Below are 15,095 nucleotides of genomic sequence, written 5' to 3'. Positions count from 1 at the left end.
ATATAAGGAGGACTATGTGTAATGCAGAAAAGTGCTAAAACAGAACTCTTCTGAAACGGCATTTGGTGTGATGGTGAAGCTTCAGGAAACTGAACTAGAAATCTGAAGCAGGAAACAGAAATCTAAAACAGTGCTACAAATCCCAGTGGGACAGCCATTTGTAGATGTGAAGTATTCCCATCACAAATCTTAGTATTCATGCATTATATAAAACTAAGTGTTCTTCTGGGAACAAAGGAAAGAGGAAAAAAAAAATCTTACAGATTGTCCTGAAACATTACAGCATTATTGTTCATTCTTGTGTGGCTTAAAATCTCAGAGCGTTCCCATTTTGAGCTCCATTTTCAGGGATATTACCATCAGGCTTAACTATGCATGTTTAGTTGCAATTTGGCATGCAAGGTATAAGCCCAGAAGCAAAATTATTTTAGCTAATTGAAGGGGAGAATGTAATCAGTGAGATTCTTTTTCTAATTAAAACCTGCAAAAAAAATAATTAATTCCAAATGCTTTCTTGCACAAAATAGCTCCAAATCAGATAGGGATTTAAGATGCATAATTCAAACCTGAATACAGGGTTGAAATCCTCTCCAGAAATTTCTAGAGTGTATACACTCAAATTTTGGACTGGGAGTAGTTTCCGCTCAGTCATTTTAAAAGGAGCTAAAACAAGACAAACAAGCATACAAAAATATGGTTTGAGATCTTTGGCAACTTGAATTTACAATATTTATATTTAGTAAGAAAAGCTGGGAGCTTGGTTTGGATTTGAAATACCCATAAAACTATGAACGTGTCATTGTTTAACAACTTCTTTCATGTAACAGAAATACAGACTGTAGGCATAAACAGAGCTTTGAGAGGTAATCCTCCAGATAATTTAGTCAACTGCTTCATGATTTTTATCACTAGGAAGTCTCTCTTTGTCTAATTTAAATCTTCCTTGCTGTATTTTAAGATCATTTTTGCCTATTTTACCCATCCTACTGAGTGATAATGAGTTCCCTTACTCTTTTGAGCACTAGAAAACGTTTTCACATTTTCACATCCCTATTTTCTTCATTCCTTCTCTTCCTGCTGATTTCCCTTTGAGTTGTGCAGCCAATTTATATTTCATGGCTAGTCCTTCCCAATGCTAAGTACAGCATCGAATGATTTCTTAAACTCCACAGGCTGCAAAATGTATCATGGCTCTGAGTACTGCACGTACATACCTTAAATATACATCTTCGTTGTGATATATTACACACATACTCTCTTATGGTAATGCAATATTTGTTAATTACAATTTATATGTTATATCCTATATTTGCCTATATTCTTTTTTCTGAACGATTTCCAATTTTATCTCATTCTGTGAATAAGTAGATTATTTTTAATCAAAATATAAACTGATTTTCAATGAGGACAAATGCAATACATTTTTAACCAGTATCTTGAATTAGTCATTTTGAATCTTTTACTGTTCTTCAGCATATTCTTGGTTCATTTCACACTGCTGTCACCCGCAACTTTAATAAGCATTCATAAAAATATTGAATAGTCCCTAAAATTCAATCAAAGACTTTTAGAGACCTGCCACAGAACTGGGAAAAAAAAAAAAAAAAGAACACCACAAACCCAACTGATAAAACCAATACATTAAAACAAATAAGTGAACATTTCACCTACATGAGAGTTACACACTTCACTCCAAGGTACGTAGAAAGAGGGTCACCATGAAAATAAATTTCTGCTGGTAATTCATCTAAGGAATTTGTTATTATCAGAAAAAATGTAATTAGTTGTATGTGACTTGTTCCTTACAGAACTATGCTGACTGTCATTCATCTCCCATACTTTTTTAGGAGTTTGAAAAGACTGATACCTTCAGTACTTTCACAGAATCTGAAGTTAAAGCTGGCTGGTCTATATTCCGCATGCTCTCAAAGATAAAGTGTTCACCAAGAAAGTTTGGTTGTTCCAAACAGTTAAAAACAAAATAACAAAACCAACCACACAAAGACAAATCCCTTCCTCCCAAATATATTAAAATAATGACTATTCTGTTGAGATATTTCATTAATATTATTATGAGTACAGACCATTCTTTTAGGATGGCAAACCCATTGGGATCACAAAATAGCATTCCTGTGCAAGTCAAGATAACATCCATAAATAAGCCAACACATTGAGTCATCTGCTTATGTATTTATAGCACTTTCTGACTTCTCTATTCTTTTGCTTCAAGGCAGCTTTGGGGATTTCAGATTGAAAATTTTTCCTAAATGCTCTGAAACTACAGAGATTCTTCAGCAGGCCTTCAGTCAAATTCTGCAGACACGTAATATAAAAGTTAATTTGATTAAAAATGTTAAGCTTATGCAGCACATATCTTGCTGTCTCCAGTAAACACAGGCTGTCCCCTAATATGTTCTGACGAGCTGAATGACTGAGTCACCATCCCAAGGAGGTCAGGCTGGGAGATGAAGAGCAGCCACTCGTCCCTTTGTAACATGGCTTCAGCAGCTCACATGAATATGATGAGCATTTCTAGCTCGCTTTTTGTTGGATGGATCTTCAACTGTGTTCTTGCATACTTAGAAAGGAATAGTTTAACAGAAGAACAGACTGATTTACCACATCGGCTAATACAGATTGAGACTTTCTAACTATTTAAGAGAGACATTATTTAGCTCTATGACAAAAAAAAAAAAAAATCACTTTAGCAATAACCATATTAAATACCTTACATAGTTATATTATGTTTTGTGAAGATTTATGGTATTTTTTTGTCTTAGCCTTGTTTCTCTCTTGTCCACAAATTACATTTATGAATTATGCATGCAAACGTAATTAAGAAAAACAGTTTGTCAATTACTGACATTGTTGTTTTTCAATATGCTGAACAACTATAACAATGCTTAGTTCATGCAAGAGTCAAATGTTCTCTTACAAAATCATGACCAGTTCAAAGTTTTTTAGTATGCCAAATGCACTGCATGTGCGAGACCAGCTTTATCCAACTCCTACTTATTTCCAAGTGATTAACAGGGTAATCTTCTGAGCAGGAGAAATATTGACCACGTGTATAATTGAGTTAAATTCTAAGGAGGTGAGGGGGCTAGAAAAAGTACTACTAAGATTATAAATATTTGAACAATATATCATAAATTGTTAGCCTTGATTATGAACTCTCATAAGAAATTATATTATTCACAGCCTTACCATATAATACAGAGAGAAGACAGTATTTTGAGTATTCTTAACAAACTGTACTTGTTTTCCATTCTCATTTGAAAGGAATTTATTTACCTGCCTGAGGCACAAGAAGATACTTTTATTGACAACAGATCTGAAATCACTTTACTGAAGATTATTTGAAAACTATTCTGAAAAAGTCAGATCTGAATTAGGCTTCCAATTGAACTGTAATCATATCTGTGGTCCTCTTTAAGGCTCTTTATTATCAAGACATGGATATTTTTCAAAGGAAGCATTCCAAAGACATAACAATACAAAGTGCATGAACACCTGTCAGCAACCATGCATCATTCGCTTTCATAAAAGTTACCACTTAAGCAAGATTAGCCACTTGATAGATAGCCATAGTTCATTTAGCTATTCTGTATATGAATTAGTTCTAATACCTTGCCTTTACTTCCACTTACTGTTATTATAAACCACAAGTTTATACCATATAAAGTACTATTTAAGCATTCAAAACATGCATTTATCTGCTTGCAACAACAACAATCAAAAAATCAACAGAAAATATGAAAACTAGTGTGTGAAAGCACTGCTAATACAGTTAATGCATACAATGCAGACTGTAACTTCAAAAGGGTTGTGCATATGTGTACTACTTAAGTCTACATGATTAACAACTCAGGGTAGAGCTGGAACCTTATTTTGGACAACTGGAAATGCCCATATAAAAGTGGGTTGAGAGGTGTAAACTGAAGCATAGTGCCAGAAAAAAAGGGCATCAAAACACTGTCTTTAATATTATAAGCGATACGCACTGATTAGATCTGTATAAATCACAATCACCTTAAAATCAATGCAAAAATTGCAAATTGTCAAAATGTAATGGCTTCCAAAGTGAAATTTTCTTTCATTTTGGCACTAATTCAGCAATTTACTGTCCTTTTTGCCTTATTCATTTGAGCTTGATTTTATGGTTCTAGGTTTGACTCATAAGGCCTTAAATAGACATACAGTATCTCTACTACACCCCATAAAATAAATACAGGTTTTATAATTGCTCTGATCAACAGTAGCTCAACAGTGAAACTAAAGATAAAATGCTGTTAAGACTCAAGGTCACGCTTCTTTTATGGTCTTCCTAACCTCAGGATATGTCACAGATTTGTTTTCCTCAGGTAGGGTTCAACTTTCTACTAGGGTTCTGCTTTAAAAAATAGTTTAATACTTCACATAAGCATAGGACAAAAGTAAACAGTGTGAATTATGGGTGTAAATTAAAAGCTACAACGTGCCAGAGCTTTCTGTGCTACTGCTGTAAAGCAGTCTCTTAACAACAAAGCAACCAGTACAAATTACCATAGAATCACAGAATTGTTTGATTTGGAAGGGACCTTTAAAGGCCAGCTGGTCCAACTTCTCTGCAACAAACAGGGACACCTACAGCTCCATCAGGAGCTCAGAGCCTGGTGCAGCCTGACCTTCAATGTCCCAAGAGACAGGATACCCACCATCTCTCTGGGTAACCTGTGCCAGTGCCTCACCAGTCTGTTTGTAGCAAAATTTTTCCTTACCTCCAGTCTAAACCTCCTCTCTTTTAGTTTGAAACTATTTCCTCTTGTTCTATCACCCCAGACCCTGCTAAAGAGTCTGTCCCCTTTCTTCATATAAACCCCCTTCAGAAACCGAAAGGCCACTCTCAGGTCTTCCCTGGATTCGTCTCTTCTGCAGGCTGGACTGCCCCAGCTCTCAGACTGCCCTCATAGGAGGGCACAACACCAAGGTGCAAAACCTTGCACCTGGGTCACAGCAAATTGATGCAGAATTAATGGAAACATCTAATTTATTAATCTTTAAAGAGTTTCCAAGGAAAAGGTTTAGCATAAAGTCTGCAGGGAAATGGCTTCAGAAGAGTCCTGCTTGGAATGAGTCTCTGAATAAGTCATTGCTATTGGATATTATTCTATTTACCTTACTAGACAACAAGTTGTTCTACTCTATTAGATGTATATCCCTCTTTTTGTTTATTTCCTTAGCTTGCCAAGAGGAATCAAAAGTAGAAAAGGAAGATTGCTGTTCGCTACCATTTCAAAAATTGAATTTGCTTTATTGTATAAAATTTGTCTTGGCAACATTTTACTCATTTATATGTTTTGTACTCTCTAAAGAAGAAAGAAGGCAAATCCATGTGCTGGTCCTTAATTGCTAGATTTTGACTGGATCATTTACTGATCAGAGAACTATTTTCAGAAGACAGCAGTGTTTAAGTCATGATATAATGGGAAACAAACGGCACACACTCCATAAAGTAACTAGACGGTTTAGAATACTTTAAAACACTAGATTAAACAGAATGCTATATTTTCTATCTGACTATATCACTGAGACATGCAGAATACAAGAAATAAGAGGAAGTGGTTTACCAGATTACTTTTCCTTGCTCATTCAGAGAAGCTGCTGAAATTAAACTGTCTATGATATAAAACACAATGCATTTATTTCACATTTATTTTGTGCCACTGAACCAACTAGAAGTACTTAGCATTGGAAATAAGTCACGCAGCTTTGAACTTGATTTCCTCAAAATATCTTCATTACTGCTTAACTTGTGTGGGTTAACTGATTGTTCCTTCCTACCCAGTACTAAAGCTAGAGTTACATTTTCTCACCTTTACTTTCCTGCTGCTCCTAAGACCACACTTGCATCACATGGCTGTGCTTGTAAGAATTCCCTCTCAAAGCCTATCCAGAGGTGTTTAAGGCATGAAGTATATATCTTCAATTTCAACACAAGTTGTTCACATAAAGTGTACCGAACAAAAAAAAAAAAAAAAGAAAGAAAATGATATACATATTTTTGAGGAGTGTTTTTTAATATATATATATATTTTTTTTCTCCAACTCATCCTTGAAGAATCTGCCATAGGCAATACTGGAAACAGGATAGTGGATAAGATGAAAACTGAGTCTACTTCAGTTCAGTAATTTAATGGATTCTGGGCTGGGAATGAAAGTGGATTGCAATCTCCTTTTTCACAGTATGGAAAAAAATAATATTTTTTGGAGACTTTAAACAGGGCAGCTCCAACAACTTGCCATCTGTTTTTCCTCTTTGAATCTACTTCTTTAATAAAAATAGGATTTATTTATTAATGTTGAAGTAAATGCAGATAACTTACTTCTGATAGATAGCTTCCTTGTGTCATTAAAGAGAGTAGCATATTATCAGGAGGAGTGTTCTGAGAATGTAGTGCTGCTCTGCCATAAACCACCAGCAGGAAGCATTCACACAGGCATATGTTGTAGGGTTTATTTTAAAGAACTGAAATCTCTTAATTGAGACACAGAATTAATATGGGAAGCAGGAAGATCATCACAGATGTGGTTCAGAGGCACCCATAGATACTATGGGAAGTAATCAGACACTGAAGTTTTCATGTCACTGAATGATCGCATTGAGCCGGGAATTGTGAATTTTTGGGAAAAGGAAGGAGAGATGACCTTTCTCCTTAAAAAACATGGGATTTTTCATATAATTATGTAAGTATTAGGAAAACATATATAATGGTATTTACCGCTACAGTTTTTGTATAACACTGCATGTAAGTTACGTACGTATATGCATTTTTATATCCATGAGCAGTACTTATTTTATAGCCTACATAATATAAAATTGGTTTTAGACAAAGAAGGTGAAAAGCTTTATGCAGCATAAATACAATTACATATATACCGGGAAAACAATATACGATATTTGAAGATACTGAAAAAGTATTTAAGTTAATGCCCTGACTCAGGTTTATCATATTGATCTAGTGCAGATATAAAGGTAAGAGGCACAAGCAAAATAGTTGTGTTAACTTTCCGAAGAGAAGAGAAGGAAAGCATAGAGTTGAAAGTAGGCAGCACCACTACTCAGCAGCACAGACCATGATTTACCCTTATTCTGTCTGCTTGATGGCATTTTGCTTACACAGATGAACAACAGCATTCCCTTCACCTGCCAATAACTGCCTGAATGCTGAATCTGTCACCAAACTCCAGTTTCCTCATTCCTAGCATTTTCACTATTATTTGCTGAAATTTTTGACTAGCAGTACTGAAGTAGTTTTCCTATTCTCAGCATATTTACGAGATCAATGCTACAAAGACAAAACCTTGCTCTCTTTTAATGCCTGCAGCTCCTCACCACCTCCCAACCGAACTCCACACAAGTTATGTGTCAGCTTCAGCAATTATTTTCACAAAATTTAGGACTGTTTCTTTTCAAAGTGAAGTTACAAATGTAGAAAGAGCTTGTTTTGCAGACAGCCCAGCATGGAAGTGCCAGGGACTTACATCAGAGATGCACTTACGAGACTGCATAGTGAAGCATGGAAATCCCTGCTTACTGTGAAGCTACTAGGTACGGTATGGCACTGCACACCACTTGTACTAAAAAACTGTGTACTTGTTTCAGCTGCCAGAAACTCCCACATTTTTTCTCCAAACTTCTCATTCTTCAAAGTATCATTCACGATAGGGAGAATTCCCCAAAAGTAAGATGGAAGTCTGGAGTCCACAACATATTTGAAGACAATTTACTTCTAAATTCATCTGGAGTTTCATTTATTTTAATGTTAAGAAAAGATAGATTTTGCAGCTTGAAACTGCTCAATACGCAGCTCAAAGATGTCAAGCTAAAAATGGAGCTACAATTGCAGTATTTTAAGCTAAGTTCATTTAGCTTTACTGAATTTAGTAAATGTGCATTATTTTAAAAGTAGTACAGTGAAGACTTAAAAAGAGTTAATAAAAAACAAAAACTGAATTGGTAATATGGGCCCTGGCCACCCTATCAAAAGTCATTTGCATATACAAAGCATTATTCTGATGACTGATTTATATCAGCTGAGGGTATAGCTCATACAGGACTCCTTTCAATGTATCACCTTACTAAACCAAACCTTTTAAAAAACACAAGTATATCAGATACTTGCACTTTAGAAGGATCCAACTGAAACCTGACAATAGCACACTTGAACAGTACATTTATTTGGAATTTATATGCATCTGAAATCGAAAGGAGAGTTTATTGATAGAAGTTAGAGCCCTCAAACTTCTATTTCATACTTATTCACCAACATCAACTCATGAATTACATACTCAACTTTATCCTTTAGGTTGGCAAAAACACAATGTTAGTTGCACGTAAAGAATATTAATTAAATTATTTAATTCCTGGATAAAACAGGAGAACTCAAGAATTAAGCACTTTGTAGCTGAGAAAGTACTTTCAGCAGAGAAAGAGGAGAAAACCAATGCATGAAACTGCCTCAACTGCTTCCCACAATTATTGATGTAGTCAGTAGTGCTCTCAACAGTGTAAGCATAAAGAAAAACCAGACTGAAAACCCAGGAGGAGTTACTGTAAGATCAGCTTCACAAGAGTTAGAGAGAAAAGCTCTTGTCTTGGCCAGGAACTAATCTAGCTCCCTAATATCACGCAGCTAATATGTACTCCCTGTTTTTAAGGTGACATTTAAGAGAGGACATTTATAGTTTGTTCCTCCACGCAGTCTGTATTTCCAAATTAAAAAGGACTATGAGACTACCAGCAATAAGGAATATGATGTTCTCTATAAAATGTCTTTTGCTTTTCTTTAATTTATCAAGTTCCATTCTTGGATAGCATACCAAATCTGGAATATGTATATCATTGAATGTTAGCGTGTATTTATTGATTTCCATTAAATGCTTTAATTTCTATTAAATAAAGTATGAATTGATGACAATAATGATAATTATTTAGCAGAATGGCAGCCTAAGCATCCTAGCAGGAAGGATGTTATCAAGTCCTTTAGCTAGCAATAGCAGATCTTCAGTCTGTACCACTGCAGTAGGAACTAACTAGATCATTCAATCTTTCAGGTTTGAAAAAGTTCTGGACACACTTCAGTATGGTGCATATGTATCTTTTTATTTTCGGATAAAAAATAAAACATAATAAAAAGATGTCAAGTATGAACCATAATTTCATCAGATTTCAAGCTAGGAAATAACCCTAATAATAATTTTCTCCATATATGTACAGTTTGGATAGATCACCTATAATTCATAAAAAAATCATGAGGGATTACTGAGAAAACAGTATGAAGTTTACATCCTGTATCTGTAATTTACAGAATCATGCATGAGTGGAAAATCCATTAAGATCTTTAAAGACTCCTTAGAACATTATTTCATCAGTTCTGGAACACATGAAAAAGCCTGGGTCAGTTTGTCTGGGCTTCAATCAAAATTTAAAATATTAGTAAACTTTGAGACAAAACTTTGATCAGATGCAACTAATATGTTAACGAAATTTGAAGAAGTGTTAACCTGTATTCATTATAATTTAGAGAAACAGTAGCAGAAATTTATCTTCTTAGAAATGCGAGTGTTTTAGTACAACCCATGCGGGAAAAAGAATAGAGCAAAGCTTTTCTGACATGAATTTTTTGAAATTTATTTCCCATTTTCTTCCCTACCTTTCTCTGAACATAAAATTTTAGAGACTTCTGGAATTTCTGTCCTTTGCTTTGCATTACATTATACATCTGAAGTACTTGTCTTGGTTCAAGCAAATCACTACTTTCTAAGATGCAGGAAAATCAGAAAATTTGGTAATTTTGTATGAAAAGAAGGGACTATCCTGTCAGCACCTTTTTCTAACACGAATGATTGTTCTACCAGCTAAGTGTAAGCAGAAAGAGATGGAGTGGAAAATTTTCAGAAAGGAAGGATACAGAAGTCTTTTAGGACTCTATAACTCCACCACCAAAAACTAGATGCAGGTTTTTCTAGTAGATAAAGAACTGTTACCCAGTGAATTAAAAAGACTGGGTACTGAATCAAGTTGATGGAACCAGCTGGCAGAAGTCCTTTTTGTCCATACATAAGGATCTGAACTTTCTCTTCTTGAATTACCAAACATCAAGTATGGTAAAAAAAAAAAAACACCACAAGAGTTTTTAACTCCTGAATCTCAAGTCAGAATTCTCTATTCACCTCATATGCTCTGTGTTCAGACCAACTAGAAAGCTGTCCAACTTAAAAGCACACAAATCAGCATTATCCTTACACTAACAAATACTATAGTTACAAGAACAGCTCTCAGACAAGCCAATATTCTAGAGGTAAACACATTGCATAATAAAAATGCACATACCAAATGGTGTAAGATGCATTTAAACTCCTTAATAAATCAATTCTGCTCCAATTTATGTCAATAATTTGCATATAACAAAATAGTCCTTGAGCAAATAACTGATAAAGTAATAAACCTGTCATATGCACAAATTGACTGCTCACTAAGGCTCTTTGGCAGCGTGTTCATACAGAGGCAGATGCTCTGGTATAGCACAGTATCTGCAGGAAACATTTATCTGTTGTGTGATAAGACAGGAAAACAGAGTAAAGATTAGCTTTGATTTTACAGCAGGCTAAATATTCATTGCAGAAGAAAGGAAATTCCCTTTAAATAATTGATTTATTTGATACTTGTTAAAAAAAATCTGTTTATGTCAAATTGTTTGAATTAGACAACAATTCTGTCTTTAATTGGTGTAAAAAGGTTAAAGGTTATTTTCTGAGTATGGGAGGAGATCAATAAGCTGAGTATTTACACCAGGGACTTATTTTCCACAAAACACTTCAGTTTGGTCGTATTAGTTAACGAGCAACTACAGTAGCAAAGAGCTGAATAGCAATCTACCCAGACAATAAGTTAGACTATAAAAATGTATTTTAAAACTGTTAGGCATCTTTGGTCAGAAAATACCCATGCTCTCCATACACCAATTTTACATATTGTTATACTGACATATTTACTCCAAATGTTGTGTTAAAGCTCTGTTCCCACAAGGTATTGAGCAGAGTCCTTTCAATGGACTTATTCAATGGAGTATTTACATGAAAAGTTTCTTGTTCTGAGACAAGCCTTGAGAAAATGACACAGCCATGGTCTGTAACCACATCAGATCTACTCTAAGGAAAAAAAGGAAAAATATTGAGGAAACAAAGCTGCCAAAGGTAAGCTTCTGTCCCTTCCTTTGCCCACACTTTGTGACCACATGGCTGCTGGGAAGACAGTTCATACAAAGATGATAAGGTACTAGCACTCATGGTGTTAAATCATTCAGACAAAAATGTTACTCATTTTGATGTTTAATTTCCAGTGATGATATTCTCCTTGAAATATGCTATTAAATCATGTGGAGTAAAGATAATTTGAAGAATGATGGTAAAAATGCAGTGTTTCTGAGGCTTCATCAAATAAAAAGAGATGAGAACTTGAGGATATTACTAACTTTTTCTCTCCTCCTATCCTTGGAGGAAAAACCTGGTGTTTTTTTCTTAAACTACTATTGAAATACTGAATAAATTCCTGAAAGCATATAAATTTCTTACAGCTAAATTCAAAAAACATTAGAATAACAGTGAATTGTGAACTTTCACTTTTCAAACTCCTGGGAAGGGTGATTTTTCAAGGGGTCTGAAGTGGTAACTGTTACTGATGATGCCAACTGTTTATGTGGTTGCGTCCAGTAGATTTTCAGCATGCCTGCTCATAATATACTATGTATTGAATGGGCCTCACAAGCAGAAAAAAATAGCTATGCTAGAACCTGCTCCAAATAGTAACAGTGAAGGGGTGCTTAAATGTAAGGAGTTGTCAGAATCAACAGAGCTGAAGGCATCATCTGTCTATTTAAATACCTATTGTTTTTTTTTTTTAAATGCATTTTGCAGGAAATAGTTATTGCAGAAAAAAAATGCTATATTTATATATATTGACATCATGTTTAAAGCACTACATATAATCTTTCATATATTACCTGTACAGTATAATATTTGGACTATTGAGAGTTAAACCCAAAGCAATCAAGTTCATATGTGTTACTGTAATTTATCATTTCTACTTACAATGAAGAAATGGCTCTCAGCTCTCCAGAGCTTCTCCAGTTGTACTGTTGTATATCGGTGGAGAGTTTAGACAGCCCTGTTTCAACACAGCTCTAAGAAATAAGAAGATCCAGTCATTCTCCTCTGATTTAGAACTATACTCTGCTGAAGCTCTTTCCCAATAAGTAATTTGCTCAAATAAGTAATTTGGGGATATGAAACAAACACCAAGCTCCAGAACATCAGGGTGCACAGAAATATTATCTCGTCCAAAAAGCATCAGTGCGGGCATCATCAGTGAAAACACCACAGGGTCCCAGCAGGCCATTTTATGAGCCACTCTCAGCACATTTAGAACTTACTCAGGAAATAGTTTGTTTGCATCAGGCTCTGTGATCACCCTTCATAAGAACTGGAATAGTGAGCTTTTCTTCACAATAACACATATACTCTTTGGGTTTTTTTTTAATAAATAAAAGCACACAGACTGGACCTCAACATAAAGGTATATGACCATCCATTTCATACATTTGTTGAACATTTGAGAATATAGCCTTCATATTATATCTATGCTAGTTTTTAAGAGTGAGTACCTCACAGGAGACTGATTACTGCCCCTAAATAATCCTTCCTAGACTCAAAAGCAAATTATAAGTCAGCTTGAATCTGCAACAGCTGGCTGCTGTGCCTCTGGAGTCATGAAGAAAATAGAAACTGCAGTATCTATTTCATTTTTTTTTGCTTGACCTTACTATTTCCCACCATCACTCAAGGGATCCTTGTGTCACAAAAGTCAACATATTAAATGTTTTACAGAATCTATATATGCTTTAGTACATCCTTTTACTGTGATTCCCACTATCCTTAGGCAGAGTTTTGCTCTCTGCTTTATCAAGGGAAAGCAGGGTGAAACAGGGAAACCACCTGAAATTTCTAAGCAATCTTGGGACAAATCAGAACTCAAGGGAGAGAGTTAAAAAGTAGCAGCAAGGATCTAGTCAAATAAAAGAGGATTGGCTTGTTAAAAATATATATATATATTAATTAATAAGCTGCACCTAAATGCAATTTAACTATTAGAACACATTGGCTATTATTTCACATACATGAGAAGAGACTCAAAAATAGATACAAAGCACATCAGAAGAATACACAGAAGTGGGGAATGCTTAAAACAATTACATCACTGTGCTTGAGTTACATTTGCTTTGATAATAAAGTACTTAAAAGAAAAAATGAATGAGATTTCAGATTTTTTTTCTCCCACAATGCTTAAACTGATAATTTTAAGTCCCTCTGGTCCAGAGGCGTACCTCTGCCTCAAGACTTTTCCACATACAATTGTAATAACCTCCCTTTCCACAGAAAAAAAAAAAAAACAGAGAGAAACACTTCATCATTGTAGACCTCTTTTCATCAGCACAGATACTATCGTTTTATCTTTGACAGATGAACTAAAGTCCAGCATCAGATTATGAAGCAAGAGCTTCTTCAGAAAAAGCAAATAATTTCAAATCAATTTTCCGTTTTCACATCTTTGGTTATTGTTCTGTCACTTGACACAAAAGGTCAACCGCACGCACTGACAGAAATGCTTGCACCACTCTGCTTGACTCTGTTCTTTGCCAGGCCCACATTCCTCAAAATCATGAACTTGACTAGGGCATGGTCGCTACAGCCCCTGCTGCCTCCAATCTTACCCTAGATGAGTGCATAAAGTCCCAAAAACTCTTTCAGAAAAGATTTTAGGCTAAACAACTGCTTATTTAATGTCCAACGAACAGAAAGGGAAGAAGGGCTGTCAGCTCAAAGCTCAGAAGAGTCAAGTCCTGATCCTGAGGCTAGTTATCTTGCTAGTTATGTTTAAACTCCTAATTTAACAGCTCATAATATGCCTCCTGACTATACGGTTACGTGAAGTGCTCGTGGCAGGTGCCAATCCTGATAACATACTGAAAAGGCAATAGAGACAGAAAGACTAACACCATTATGGGCATGTTTTATATGTGTTTTATATATGTTTTTCCCTAGAAGCTGAGCAAATTCTTCATAGAAAACCATAATGAAGTTAGGACAACCACACTGCCCAAAGAATAAGCAGCATAAAGCATGAGTCACTCAGGCTTTTAGCAATTATAGTTTCTTTTGCTAAAGGTATGAATTATGACTCCAGCTTCATAATGCTCAGTAGAGGTTTCATGTTGATTACAGAGTCTCCATTTGTACATTCTCCAAAGGAAAAGGAAAACAGAATGAATCCTTCCTTCTTAGCCACAGCCCCTGAACTTTAGCTGTTATGTTTGAGAAAAGAAGGGGGAAAAATTCAAGGGAAAGTATATAATATGCAAATTGCATACATTTCAGCTTCTTAAAAGGCAAACTTGAGTGGATTCTGAGCCAGTCAAAAGGTTTCAGAATCAAAAGGTTTGTAACCCTGAAGTGAGAACAAGGATTCATGTTGCTAAACTCTCTCTGATCTCCTACTGTCTCTTTCAAGTGCTTAGGAACATTGTACTTTAACCTCTGGCATTTCAGTAACGCTTCTCCACAGGAGCTTTCAAGAAACAAGCAGAAGTCACACGGACTGCCACTGAGATAATAGCACTTGATTTACTTCCATGCTTAAATTGTTCTCTGAAACAGGGGTATCACTCATTGCATCAAGGAGGTCTCAAAGCAGTACAGCTATAATCAGGCAGTCTAAATTCTGCCTCAGTTTCATGTTAAGCTGTCCTACATATCAGTTAGTGCTTCCCATGCCTCAGCTTGGCACTGTACACAGACTCTTTTCACTAGGCCTTAGCAGAGGGTTCATTTAGGCACAGGGCTAAGATCAAGGGGGCTTATGCTAGTGGGAAAGCATTTAGCAATTCCAGTATGGGTTATCTAGGGAGAGAAGAGTGGAAACAAAAAATTTAAAAAATAACATAGAAAAAAAAAAAACCACCTACCAAAACAAAACAATCCATGATCAAAAAATCCTT

General features: G+C 35.4%; 1 long non-coding RNA gene across 6 annotated transcripts in view; it reads right to left on the bottom strand.

Annotated features, from left to right (window-relative positions):
* LOC116230833 (uncharacterized) overlaps positions 1–15,095 on the bottom strand; it is a 120,513-nt gene that overhangs the window by 41,970 nt on the left and 63,448 nt on the right. For 4 of the 6 annotated variants that reach the window (XR_016469587.1, XR_016469588.1, XR_016469586.1 and 1 more), the window contains 2 exons: positions 12,133–12,224; positions 10,218–11,193 (listed from right to left, as the gene is read on the bottom strand). This is a non-coding gene — a long non-coding RNA (uncharacterized LOC116230833). Of the gene's footprint in view, positions 1–10,217; positions 11,194–12,132; positions 12,225–15,095 lie in introns of those variants that run through there. The other 2 variants (XR_016469584.1, XR_016469585.1) reach the window with 1 other exon arrangement.

Source organism: Phasianus colchicus, chromosome 10 (genome assembly GCF_987193195.1).
Source record: "Phasianus colchicus chromosome 10, bPhaCol1.hap1.1, whole genome shotgun sequence".
In the NCBI taxonomy this organism is placed as follows: Eukaryota; Metazoa; Chordata; class Aves; order Galliformes; family Phasianidae; genus Phasianus; species Phasianus colchicus.
Note: the sequence above shows the minus strand (reverse complement) of the source record. Positions and strands in the feature narration are given on the sequence as shown.